The sequence below is a fragment of the Dreissena polymorpha genome, unplaced genomic scaffold (assembly GCF_020536995.1).
Source record: "Dreissena polymorpha isolate Duluth1 unplaced genomic scaffold, UMN_Dpol_1.0 chrUn002, whole genome shotgun sequence".
Taxonomy (NCBI): Eukaryota; Metazoa; Mollusca; class Bivalvia; order Myida; family Dreissenidae; genus Dreissena; species Dreissena polymorpha.
The window spans coordinates 945,961-960,797 of record NW_026273316.1 but is presented as its reverse complement, the minus strand read 5'-3'; the positions used below and the strand labels follow the sequence as shown (position 1 = coordinate 960,797).

The window sequence follows — 14,837 nt, the reverse complement described above, 5'->3', positions numbered from 1 at the left end:
TTAGGTTTTCATTCATTTCTTTCCCTTTCGTGTTATTAAATTTCTTGCAACCATTACTGTGTTATCAAAATAAGGCGTTTATTATTCCCCGCTATAGGCGTGGGATATTGTTTTGGCGTTGTTCGTCCGTCGGTCCGTCCGTCTTTCCGTCCGTCCGTCTTTCCGTCCGGAGCCATATCTTGGAAGTGCTTTGGTGGATTTCATTGAAACTTGGTATGAGTATATATATGAATAAGAGGATGATGCACGCCAAATGACACTGTACACCATCTGTTAATAACGGAGTTATGGCCCTTCGTATCTTGAAAAAATTCTTTTTTGTGTGTCCGGAGCCATATCTTGGAAGTGCTTTGGCGGATTTCATTGAAACTTGGTATGAGTATATATATGGATAAGAGTATTATGCACGCCAAATGGCATTGTTCACCATCTATGTATAACGGAGTTATGGCCCTTTGTATCTTGAAAAAATGCTTTTGTGTCCAGAAGCATATTGGCGGGGGATATCAATTCCTAGAATTTGCTTGTTGATAGCTCATTCCGTTTTCCTCTGACGATTTACTGATCCAGCACTGACGCTGATAGTCACGAAAAGTGATTCACCAAAATTGGCGCGACACCCGGCTATTGATGTGGGTTTGATGCAGTTAAGAACTGCGCATGAAAACGAATCATCCGCAATATGTGATCTAATTGATATAGCGTATAATCTTTCAGAGACATCTACAAATTTATACGCCGTATATCAGTGTTTTAAGATATGTGTTTATCTGTGAGCAAATACAGTAACATGCTGATATTATTGATGTTTCTGGTATTTAACCCTCAATGACTAAATCAAATTTACTACATTACAAGCTTGGCCCGTCTTCTATAAACGCTTTTGTCCGGTTCGAGATTTTAGGTGGCCAAGATGACATTTCTTTTTTTTTTCTTTTGTTTTATTCAATATAAGACATACAATGTATAAATGTATAGGATCATAAAATAAAGTGATACCATGTAGCAGCAATAATGCTCAAACATGCTATACAAGATATGCTAATATCTACTTTTTGACCTTGTGATTTCCTTTTGATTAAAAAAGGGTTAATATACGTTTGTTTCTTTGGTTGTTTGTAAAAAACAACACAAAAAAACAACAACAAAAATAATAGTTATGAATAAGGATGAGTTGCATAAAGCGGGTAGAAAACAGATTGGACTTGTTTATGAAAGTTTAATGTTTTTCCATTTGTGTTCAAATATATGAAGTGTATCATTGTTTAGGGCAATTTCTTTTTCAATGTGAATCTTCCATTTTAAATAATTGATAAAACTGTTCATTGTAGGTATTTGTTTTCTGTATTTCGTGCTGAATATTAAATATTTCATTAATATAATTATATAATTCACAGCGTTATTAATCTCTTGTATTTTGAATGTATTTATTCCTAAACTGATATTTAAGAGAGATAGTTTAACATTTAATTGTTGTTTCTCTAGAAAGTTAGTCAATTGATTCCATAGAGATTGAATTTGTTTACACTCCCAGAAAAGGTGAAAAGATTTGTGTTGGATGGGTTGCACTTAAAAAGGTATGTTTTTGTAGCTATGATTCTCTGGATGTATTTATATTGAAAATCAGTGTGCTAACAGTACTTGATTTATATGGCATGACAAATATTTGTTTCCAATTAAGTTCTTTTTCTCCAAGAAGAGTTTGCAATTTAGTTTGAGCTTTAGAGATTTCGGCAGGCGTTTTAAGTTGAAGTGTGTAAAATATTGTGTTCGTTTTGTTTTGTTTTGCAATAATGTTTTTTTAACGAATTTTTTTTGAGTACATGGTGTTTAATTTGTATTGGTTACAGCTTTAATATGTATTGGTATACTTTTTATCAATGTGTAGTACATCAGGAAATTACTTGTAGGTATTCCGAATATGTAGCATAAGTTATCAAAAGAATAGAAGTCGTTTATTCTGTAGTCGTACAATTGATCTACATATTTTATGTTTCGTTCGAACCATTGTTTGTAGAAAAACGTTTTATTGTGAGTGGTTATGTCTTTACTGTTCCATATAATGATTTTACTGTTTATTTTGGTTTCTAAATTATGAGTAACTTTACACCATGCCGATAGAACATTCGATAGAAATATGTTTTTGGTTTCATCTAAGATATTATTGTCGATATTGCATTCAAAAAGTAAGGAGTCACCATATGTTTTAAGAATTTTCTGGTAGAATAAGTTCCATTTACTCGTATTCGTATTATCTAACTTTCTTTTAACCCAACTGCATTTGATTGCATTCAGGAATGAATATATATATCAGTTAGTCTGAAACCTCCATATTCTACTGATATAATTAATTGAGTTCGCTTAATTTTATCAGGTTTACCGTCTCATATGAAATTAAATATTTCTGATTTTATATCTTCAATAATATCATTTTGTGGGTTTGGGAGAACTGTTAGTGTACAAATTAATTTAGGGAGTGCAAACGTTTTCAACAAGGTGTTTTTTTCCGATAAGTGTAAGTTTACGATGCTGCCATGATTTTAAACAATTTTTGAATTTTTGTAATTTAGGAAATACGTTTTCTATAATTGTTTCATTTTCATTGTTTGTAAAGGTAATTCCTTACGTTGTTGCTTCATCTGATGTCCAGTTTAATTTCATTTATTTTTTAAGATGGATATTGCTTTGTTTAAATTAACCTACTCGTAGCACAGTGCATTTACATTTGTTTAGTTTAAGACCCGATGCTATTCCAAAAAAGGGTAAGCGATTCTATAAGATTATTGAATGAGTCACTACTGTCATTTAAAAAGTAAGTTGCATCGTCAGCAAATAGGGACTGTTTAATTTCTTCATCATGTTCTAGCGATATTCCTTTTATATGTGTATTTGATGGAAATAGTGTGATAGATACTCGATGCATGTAATAAATAGCGAGGATGAAAGTGGACATCCTTGTCTTACTCCTCGTTCGATGTGAAAACTGTTTGAGAAAAAGCCATTGTTGATTATTATACTGTTAATATCAGTATAAAATAGTTTAACCCAATTAATTAGACTTTCACCAAAATTCATATTTTTTAAGCAGGAGAACATAAACGAATGGTCTTGTGAATCAAAAGCATTTTCGAAGTCTGCAAAGAAAATGAAGCCAGAATTGTTTGGTTTGTTAAAATAATTTATGCATTCTTGTATCAGACGTACGTTTTCACCAATGTAATGTCCTTTAATGAAACCAGATTGAGATCTTGAAATGATTGATGGTAATATTTGTTTAATTCTGTTTGATATACTTTTAGTTGCAATTTTATAATCATTGTTCAGTAAACTAATCGGGCGCCAGTTTGATAAGGATTCTAAGTTTTTTTCCAGGTTTTGGAATGAGTGATATTATACCTTGTTTGTATAACGTAGTTAAGTTGTTGGTGTTAACTGAATAGTTAAGTGAATTAATTAAATGTATTTTAATATCATTACAGAATATTTTATAAAATTCGATTGTGATACCATCAGATTCTGGACTTTTGTTATTTTGCATTTGTTTTAGTGCTAATCCACATTCATATTCATTTAGTAATCCGTCGCACAGTAGTTTTTCTTCTTGATTTAAAGCATGATGTGTGATTTTAAAAAGGGTGTTATTTTCAACATTTTTTCGTTTATAAAGGGTTTCGAAAAATAAACGTTTTTCTTCTAGTAATTGAGTTCTGTTTATTATATCTTCGCCATTGACTACTAATTTGTGTACAGTTTTTTGTTCACTTCTACGTTTTTCGATGTTTGCGAAGTATTTTTTTTTTCATTGTGCTTAACATGCTGTGCACGTGCTCGTAGTATAATTCCATTGAGATGTGTATGATAAATTCCTTCTAATACTTGTTTTTTTTAAAGTTATTTCATTTTCAATGGCTTTGGTATCGTTTGTGTTTGTTTCATGTAATTGTTTTTCAAGTGTTTCAATGATTTTAATGGTTTCAGTTTCAAGTTTGTGTGTTTCTTTTTGTTTAAATGATGTGTATCTAATTGTTGTGTTACGTATGTTTCCTTTAATTACTTCCCATAAGGTGTTTGGGTTCGCTTCTTTATTATTTCGAACTGTATTGAATATTTCTTGTTTTATTTGCGTTTGATATTGTGTATCTAATAAGATGCTGATATTAATTTTAAAGTATCCTGGGCCTCTACAATACAATTCACCGTACAATATATATTTTTTTACATTTTCAGTTTTGAACCCCCCAAATATTTTTTTCTTCATTTTTCTGAACCATGTATTTACAAAATTCACTCTCATTAATCCAAATATTGAACAAACAACATTTTTTTAGTATGTATTAATAGATAAAAGCATAATATATTCAAATATGATAGATTATAACATGTGAGAAAAGGAATAAAGAAAATATAAACTAACAAGTGATGTCATCATCCTTCGGAAAACGAGAAAAAATGCAATCTTAAGTCACGAGTCTTTTTTAAATAAATTGTAAAAAAAATGGCAAAAGGAAATTACAATCTTCGAACATACAAATCATCTATAATGTATGTTTGAATAAAAAAAAAAAAATGGGGGTCACCAGTGAAAACGAAAACTTCCTGCTTTACAATTAAGGGTACCCCCCTTTTCCAGAAACGCCATACTGAATTTCAGATTTTTATATGTGAGCATAAAGATGAGCTAAATGTTCAAAAATTATTATAAATAGATAAAAAATAGGAAAAGCCTATAATAAACTCATAAACATATTAACATCTCTTATATCATGTGTCAGACATGGAAACTACTCAGTGCAGTAAGATTTGCTAACCTAGTTTGAAATTGCATGTGAAATGCGTTCTTCTATAAATAAGACTTGAAAATGTTACAGGGAAATAAGAACATTAATAATTAAGTAACAAGACACATTTAATCATTCAATCATACACGTTTAAAGGAAAATAGATTTATCAATTTATCAAAAAGTATTGATACTAGTGATAACATTAACTTACTATGACAAACAAAACAAATACATGATTGTCATGGAAGTTTTTTGAAGAACTTCGACAGGTTGGAATAAGTGTCTCCAAAAGACGCTTGGCATTGGTGACCCTGGGCTGACCGTCAGAGTTATTCATTATGACAATGTTCTTGAGACCATGGCGTAGAAGATCATTTTAAGATGCATAAGGCTTAGTCCAGAGCCAGCTATAATATTTATGTTGTTGCACCATTGAACACATGACTGTTAACAAGAACACTCAGTGACTGCAAGTTCCTAGCTTGTTTCTGGGTTGCATTTGAGTCCATAATCTGTCTGGTTTCATTTTCCTCCTGTACAGGTAATCAGCATATCACTGAAAAGATAACACCATTGTCCCTTGGAAGTTGATATTTGCCTAGTTGTTATATTCAGACAGGTTCATAAGAACTTCAATAGGTTTAATTCGAAGAAAATTATGCATAATTGCAAATTGTGTATGAATGATTTAAACCATTTGTATTTATTAATTTTATTATTGGTATTTTCTTATTTATTTGGCTTCAATAAGCCTTCTCAAAGTTGTTTCTATAAATTGACAACATTTTCATCATGTTATTTAACAAAACAATCATATACGGATGTCAAATACACAAGCACTTGTATAGGAGTAAGAACTGACGTTAGTGTTTCATGAGAAGTGTGACATAATCCATTATGATATACGCCATTGTTTTTATTTATTCAGACCTTCACGGCATAGCACGTGAAATACCTGCTTCATTTCCATCTTATAAGCCTGTCTGCTGTAAAGGAGATAGTTGACACTTGATGAATGGTCCTACCCGCATGTATTTATATTTTCTTTAAGTTCAATTGATCGTTGGAACATTCAGTGTTGACAAAAAGTAATTAACCCTTCCTGGACCACCAATCATGGGGCAATGTTGTTGATCATTGCTGAAAAGATAATAAATATGCAGCATTTTACTTTGGATAACCATAATACATAATTTAGGAGATCACACACGCAGCAGTCATTGACATATCATTTTCAGTCAGAATAGTAATTTTAGTATTTGGGACATAATATACTTTTGTTGTTTGTTTGAGGAAAACATCATTACTTGGTCACAAAATTCAAATATGCTGTCCTTGATTTCCATGCATTTACAACAGAACTTTTTCCTTACATGGCATATTTTCTTTTTCAAAATGAGAGCATCTGTTAGCCTTTACGTGATGGGTTTTGCCGTACGATAACCCGTTTACATGGCTACAGTCATCACACAAACATAAAGCCACTTTATCCGCCAATATCACCTTTTACTGCTCACCAACAATATTACATTTTGTTAGTGACACGGGTTCTAAACGTTATTCTTGACAGTGGTGAAAATTTTCAAGATTTGACATTCATATTTCCAGGAATCGTTTTCTTCATAAATATCAACACTTCCATGCATTAGTTGGCGTTTATCATTAACTCCAGTCACATTAATATGAACAACAATAGCACGTTTATGAATCTTTCTCTTTCAAGATAGCAAATTGCTTTTTCTTTAAACGACCCAATCCGTCAGGTACAATGTCGGCCATATTTGTTGTCATTTTACTTAGTGAGCGGGTCCTACATTTAGTATTTCATAGCGTATTTATAGAATATTCGTAGTTTTCCGCACATACCCGGATTACGTTCGGAGTGACGGATATGTACGAAATAAGGCGATATTGCACGAAGTTCATTAGAGTGCTAATACCTTAAGTGATTGTGATTCGTTTATTTTGTCTTGCTTATAAAATTAAATATTGTGTATAGTCTCGCATTGTGGTTGTTGTTATAAGATAAAGCATATTACACTACTCAAGTTTGTTTTGGACAACTATTTCTATAAACAGTGTTTTTTCGTAGAATACTAAATAGTTCAGTTGTGCATTTCTTTTCTCTAAAAAAATAAACACCATTCATTGGATGACACAGTTTAATGTTTGGACACTTTGGCTTTATAAACAACTGTAACAAAACTTTAAAGTACATTTAGACTATCGATAAACAAGAAATATCTTTTAAAATAAAATTTGGCGTATATCCTGACTTTGAAATAAAATTAGAACATTCACGTTTCTGTGTTATTAAATTAAAAACAAAGGTTTACGTATTGTTGTGTTTTCTTTTCACTTTAAAGTCGCATATCCACCGCATGAAATGTTTGAAGTGCAGGTAAATTTAACCAGATACTAGTGTTCTTAGATACAGATTTTACTACATGAGATCACATCATAGGTGTCCTCACATGGTTAATAATAAATACATTTCTTTGTCATTCAAACATATAGTATGTTGATATTTGATTAAGACACCGTTTTATTTCCATACATTCAAATAACACTGTTACATCAGCGTCGGGCGAAAATTGGTCGTATGGCATAAGCAGCCAGCGTAGCTCAAGTCAAGCAGTGCAGTCTGGTCAGGGGCTACACTTTTCGCTATAAAAAAACACACAAGGTTTCGTGGTATCTCCTGAGTAGCCTTTTCAGTATGCATGTCCTAAAAAGACTGTGCTAATGCACAGGCTGTACTGAAGCTACGCAGGCAGCATATTGCATGAGGCCCATTTTTGCATAAGGCATGTCTTTTAAAATCTCATCGCGTCTTGTAAATGGAAAATCAAACCACGATATTTTCCGATAGAAAATTAAAGTCACAAGGTGTTATTTATAGTAAACTGGTAAATGTCAGTAGCCTATTCTGGCTTGCATATGTAACACATATGTGGCTAGATAATTTAACCATTTCCCTTCAATTATGGAATCTATACTATTTCGGTAGTTGTTTCTCACAATAAAAGCCAAATGGCATTACACAATATGTTTTCATTCATTTCATTCATGTTCGTGTTATTTGATAACTTGCAACCGATACTGTGTTATCAACATAAGGCGTTTATTGAGTGTACATTCCGTCTTCGCCTGACGGTTTACTGATCCAGCACTGACGGGGAAAGTCTGGCTATGCATAATTGTAACTGGGTCGTATGAACATGCAGATAATAGTCCGCATCCCCATACACTGAGCAGTGTTACATCCTATTCTTTAAAGACGTTGCCAATTTTCTGGGGATTAAATCTAAAAAAAGCCACTGGAATAAATGAAGTTTATTCACTCGGTTCTGCTGGCGTTATGTAAAAAATAATTTAAGGTGGACCTTTGTTAGTGTCCAATGAAGTCTTGAGAACATTTAACCCGAATGAATAAACGAAAGTTTCATATTTGTGAAAAAAAGGAAATATACCAACTCTGCATAAGCCATGTACAAAACATGCACACATTTACATAATGGTAGACATGACAATTTGCCAACTATTTGTCACGGATTCAAACGATTACAAAAAAGACGAGATAAAAAAATCACATAGGACGTGGACTAATGATGAAAAAACAACATTTTCGTGTATGAATATGAATCATTTGAAATTGATAAAATTATTAAGCCTTACAAATTCGAAACCATAGTTACGATTGAATGAGTGTGGCTGATTCTGTTCTCATTCCCGCCAGGGTCAATCTTGTTCTCTTTCTTAAATTATATTCGTGTCATTTAAACGTAGCTCTACAGTCCCGTGGTTTAAAGTCAGCAATTGAGCGAATTGACAAACACTTAAAACACACACTGCTCTGTGAATAAGTTCCTGTAACGTATTGAGTTTTACATAAGACGTGATTTCAGCAATACCATCGTGACCTCTATTTAAATGCATTACATTCCATCACGCACGGGATCACAATCAATGCGCGGGGCAGCCAGTTAGGAAATCGTCATTTCAACGCTTTCGTGTTAAGGCGAAACTAAATATTGTTAGATAAGATATATGTTGAAAGAACATATTCGTCGTATGCAACAACATTGCAAGTACATAATAGAGTATTTATGTGTTTAATATTAACGGTAACGTTTTATCTGGTTAAATTACAATTATCCCATCAACTTGACTTTATATTTTGGATGCTTCGATATGGGTTTGATGCAGGTAAGAACTGCGCAGGAAAACAAATCATTCGCGATAGTTTATCTCATTGATATCGCTGATTATCTTTCATAGACATTTACAAATTGTATCACCGTATATCAGTGTTTAAAGATATGTTTGTTTGATTGTGAGCAAATAAAGATACATGCTGTTGCTGTTGATGTATCTTTTATTTAACCCCAAATGCATAAATGAAGCTGACTACAAATATAAGGTTGATCCGTCTCCTATAGACGCTTTTGATCGGTTCGAGATTTTAGGCCGCCAAGATGACAGTTCTGGTAGTTCTCGTGCAGACTGTAACTCGCTTCGACGACTTCGATTGCTGCCGAAACGAGGCATATTGTTACCCAATAGATTGAGCCAAAAGAAAGAGGTTTCTTTCCTGTGTGAAACAATAACTAAGTGTTGACAAAGACCCTTCAAGCGCTGAATTTCGTATGGATCGAAATCACGACCTTGATATCGTATAGCGGACACCATTACACCACTGCGACATCTCAGAATCCTGATAAATGAACATTAAATAAATAATAATTAGTTAGGCATATATAAGCTAAGGCTCGAAATTATGCTGTGGATTAAATACGTTTTGTATTTATTGGACAGTATCATAATGTTTTATAAAATAAGAGTTTTTTAAACTCTTATTTAACATCGGGAAATGGGAATTCTCAAGCCTAGGCCATGCAGGATAAAGAATAAATATACTTATTAAAGATTGACTGCGTCAAAAGCGCGCGTGTATTGAGACGCATTCAAGTTCAAGAATAACCAGAACTAGTCGTCTTTTTGAGTAATTTAATCTCAACGCAAAACATGTAAATGGGTAGGGGTCGAACTCAAAACATCTTCACCCCAAGGCAGACACCATATCAACTAAACCACTGCGATCTCGCAAAGTTTTTAACGAATTTTCAAAACGTTGCTTTTAATTATTTATAATTATTAAACAATAAAACCTTAGCACGTTCTTCAAATGAGGAAACATGTTTGTGTCAAGAACAATATCCATTTTTGTTTATTAAATAATATTAGTGTACTTTAACGTTGTTATTTTTTATAAATAGTTTCATTTATATATTAAACCAGTGCGGTAGTTTTGGGTAATTGTCAAGACGAAAGGGAAAGAAACGGATGAAATACAACACATGCAGATTAAACGATATCGAATTATGATAGATGACAAATGATGATTACTTTAAGCGTAAACACGTTTATTAAATTGTGACGAAATCCTCGCGTAATTGGAACACTTTTGTGTAGATATGTATTGTTAGGTAAGTAATACAAACTGTCTCCGGTTAGAGATCAAACTCAGAACCACCTTTGGTCTAAAATGGACAGTAAATAAATTACACCAATGCGAATTAACTGCGAACGGCGACCGAAAACAACCCCGCTCAAAATTTCGAGCGATTTGTTTGAACTTTAAATTATATATTTGAATGTTTGATCTCATTGAAAAAAATTCAACAATATAGAAAGTCAATTACATTTCGTTATCTAAATGCATGTACTATTTTCGGATGATTTCATCAATTTAAGGCGTATTTCCGAAAGTACGAACACTAGATAGGTGCCAAATGAAAAGAATGCATCCTCTGAGAGAATATACCTTACATAATATGTTTTGTGTCCTTTTCAATGATAAGAATAAACGACATGATTTGTAAAATATCAATCCAAGACATACTGAGATTTTTTGCCAAAACAGTAACTTATTGTGACGATATGTTTGAGTAGATACAATGCTTGTTGTCTTCTATTAAATGTTCTGCCAAGCGCTGCCTTGGTAGGGATCGATCTCGAGACACCATGTCAACTACACCACTAAGATTGTTCGCTAAAATTTTACATTTTACAAGTATACACTATATAGACATAATAAAACTACGCGGATATAATGGGGCAAAATAACATTGTGTTCGTCACATGTTTGTAGTGTGAACTGTTTGTTCCGTTTTCTAGTACTTCGTGCAGACGACAGGGCGCTGACGCATATGCAGGGAAAATTTATAAATTACTGATCGAACAAACATGGATGTAATGTTTTATTTTCATATCGGAAGAATATAAGCAATGTGGCAGATACGGTTCATTTTACGCCACACTACTTGCGGCTTTGCAAGCCATCGACTTACCAATCCTAACACCACTGACGATTGTAAAAACGTACCCTGTTTTTATATATGGAATCAAAAATACAAGTAAATAATACATTTAAGTTACACATTCTGATTATTATAATCTCGGTAACATGATGATGATATTCACGGTGATGTACATGTATTATGATAATAAGGACGATAACGACGATGAGGGCTATGATGATGATATCAATTATGTTGATGCTGATGATGGTGGTGATCTGATGGGTATGGGGCTGTTGGTGATACGGAGGAGGATGGTATTTGTGTCATCTAAGCACATTTTTGCAGATATGGCATAAAAGGCACAACAATAAACTTTTCCAGACTTTGTCAACAACACATTGTTCATCGCCATTAGACATTCTGTAATGTGAAGATATTTGTATCGATGTCTTTACAACGTAACATGTCATTTCACATTATTTGATTTATACTAGTAGTACTATTGACACGTTATTGCAGACTTGTTATTCTTGATGACTTTTGTATTGTTTCATTGCTCAGGCGTAAACATTGAGTTTTGTTTAATAAATTACCAAACAAGCAGAGGTGACAAATTGTATATTTTCATCTTGAAGAATGCAATTGTACGAAATATGTGTAATATAACACGGGTTGAAATCAAAGTGCATTTTTACCAAACGCTTGTTTGGGTTGCCTTTCTTGTTGATATAAGCACAAGTCATTGTAAAACTTGAAAGAAGCAGTTTAACAAAATATCTAATTTCCAATTCGCATGAGATCCTGGTAAGTACGATGTTCAATAAAAAGCAAATAAATGCAAAAAATTAAACTTTAACATGAGTGTAAAGTGTATTATTAAATACTAATGGTTTCAGTAAAGCATCCCAATAGCAATTTTGTGATCGGTGCTTTTATTAAAAAATATATAACACTACTCCGTCATATTTTATTATTTCAAATTATAATTTGAATTTTTGATTTCTTATTCAATAACTGTTTTTCCTGTCCGTTGATATGTAGACGCCAAATAGAGGAATTGACGAATATAAATACCTGTCTTAAATGATTACAAATGTCTTGTAACAGTTGTAGATGCAATTTTGTTGATAAAAGTATGTACACGTATTTTGAAGAGCATGAACTATGTTTAAAAGGATGTTGCTATAAAAGTCATCAACAGTCTTTGAATTGGAAGATGCATTAATCATATGAGCTAGAATAATATCATACATACAATGATGATATTAAGTAGGATTAACGCAATCAATGTTAAGAGCGATTTCGTCAAAAAGTGTCATTAATAGAATATTTGAAACTGCAATTAATCTGCTTACATAAGAACAAACTTGTTCTGAGTCCATTATAAACGGAGGAACATTTTCATAAACCATATGTTCGATATGATTTAACGAAATGACGACATGCATATTAATCACGTTCAAATGAAACGTAGGCATCAGTTATATAAAGCATGGTTATAATGCATGTCATGCAGCATTAAAACAATGAGCAAAATGTTAGTAAATAAATTATATTATCAATTCAATTTATATTTAATATACCATACAACTGCATGATATGTCCAATCATACAATCTAGATATTAAGTAAATGAAAATATCACTACAATATTTACCGAGTACTTATCAACAGTTTATTTAAATTGTCAAAATACACTAGTCTGTTAAATACCACAAAGGATTTCTTGAAGTCTCTTATTACACTATCGTCAGTGCGAATGAATAAATTGCTCTCAATGGACATTGCGTTATTGGAGAACGACTGGCACGGGCACGCGGTTCATCATCACGCTTCGCGGGGAACACGTTTATCCGTATACGGTACGTTTTTTCTTTAAACATTCCGATAAGCTTAGGGGAGGTAATTTATTGAAGTTAACGCTAGATTTTTTAGAATGGGCCTTGGCATTTTAGATCGCTTATGTCATTTATCAAATGAGGGTATATTCCTAGTTTAAAATTGAATTCCACCAAAAAAATAAATCGGAGAAAGAAATATTTAGATTTGTATTGTTTGCAAATGGGTTAAATAGTAAATGATTTATTGTTAGTGTATAGTTTACGACAAATTAGTTCGGATATATGAGGATCCTTATAATATATCAGAAATGAACAATAGTGTATTTTGAATTCATTGTTACTAATCCCCACGTCGCTGTCCCTTCCCGTAAATGCGAAGTACGAATATATACTGTAAGATTATTGATTTATTCAATAAAGCATTCACAGTAGATTCTCGTTATCGGTATATTTATCTGCACGATTTATACACGACGTATCTAGTTCACTTATATATTATCAAGGAATCACATGTCTCTCATAAATTTGAGAACATGTTGCCTTACAATAGGGCCGATCCCGCTAGGCGGCACTAACAGTAAGTCGCGATTAATGGAAGTTGTATTTTTGTACGCTGCTATTACCCTTGCACCTAAGTCTAGTCGTTGTAAGGCATGTACCGGGCATATAAAGAATGGGTGTTCCAACGTGTTTGTAATGTTGCATTTATTGGGGGCAGAGAACATGTTTGCAGTAATCGCCGTGCAATCTAGTCACCCTTAGACGCATGCGACTATAGACTCTATCCTCCCGTTAAATTGGGCTATAGATATGAAACTTATGACTATGGTTAGTAATTAATGATAAATAGTGATCAGCGCAGAATAATGACCAGTGGCGGTCATGTTCATCGTACGCTTTTTGGTAAATGATAGCGATAAGTTTGCGTGCGCTGGGTTTTAACACGAAGGATAGGCCCTCATGGGATCCTATCTTGGCAAGTTGATCGGCGTGTTTGTTTCCCGTAATGCCTACATGACTAAGCATCCATGCTAATTTAAGAGAGATGCTTTTATTTACCAATTTCGTAAAACCTTTTAATACTGCACATACTAAGTCGGGGTGCGTTTTCGATGAGCCTGCGTTTAGTGTTGCAATGCTCTAATAAAATCGGATAAAATCACGTAGTTTGTTCGTTTTTGCGTTTCAAGTTCGTTTAGCCACGTTACGGCGTCTTTAATTATAGCTAGTTCGCATGCACATATAGAGAGTTATTTTTGGTATTTGACATTGCAGGGATAAACGATGGCATTTTGTGGGTTATACACAACATAAGAGCTGCCGTCCATGACAATCAGGGTGTATTGCCATATTCATAATTTACATAGTTTTGAGCTATATTTCCGCTATTTCAATCGATTTCGGATTTGTTTAATAGTGTTGCTAGATGAAAGTCAGTGTCGGGTTTGGAGAGTTCCCTTAGGCTGTAGTATGTAGGTTCCTGTACTTAAATCTCGTGTATCTCATAATATTTGCTTAGCGCTTGGACATTCATCACGTAGGGGAGTCCCAAGTTATTTTTTATTTTTATGTAGGCCGGGTCTTAAGTGACGCTTAAATTGATTGGAAGTTTATTTTCCATAGAAATCGTGCTTGTGCGGTCTTTTAGTTGATTAATTTGCCTGTGTTGGCCCAGTTCAAGCATTCCACACTCGATGTGTAGTAGCATGGTGCTTGTAGTTGTACACTGGCCCGTGATAATTGTAGGTGCCGAATTCTAGATAACTTGCAATTTTTTTAGTAGTTTATCGCTAGCTGAGTTGTACGCGATGCTTACGTAATGTATCGTTGCCCAGATAGTGGCTTTATAAATACGCATTAGGACTTTTTAATCCGTACCCCAGTTTTTTTATGCATTTTAGAAAATAAAGA

At 33.2% G+C, this 14,837-nt stretch overlaps 1 protein-coding gene and 1 long non-coding RNA gene across 2 annotated transcripts in view; one reads left to right on the top strand and one right to left on the bottom strand.

Moving 5' to 3' along the window:
* The window catches only part of LOC127863184 (uncharacterized), a 352,983-nt gene that overhangs the window by 131,975 nt on the left and 206,171 nt on the right, over positions 1-14,837 (top strand). The window lies entirely within an intron of this gene.
* On the bottom strand, positions 4,373-6,559 carry LOC127863202 (uncharacterized). Its single transcript, XR_008040990.1, has 3 exons — positions 6,285-6,559; positions 5,737-5,921; positions 4,373-5,337 (listed from the first exon to the last, which is right to left on the bottom strand). It is a non-coding gene; the product is annotated as an uncharacterized LOC127863202 (long non-coding RNA).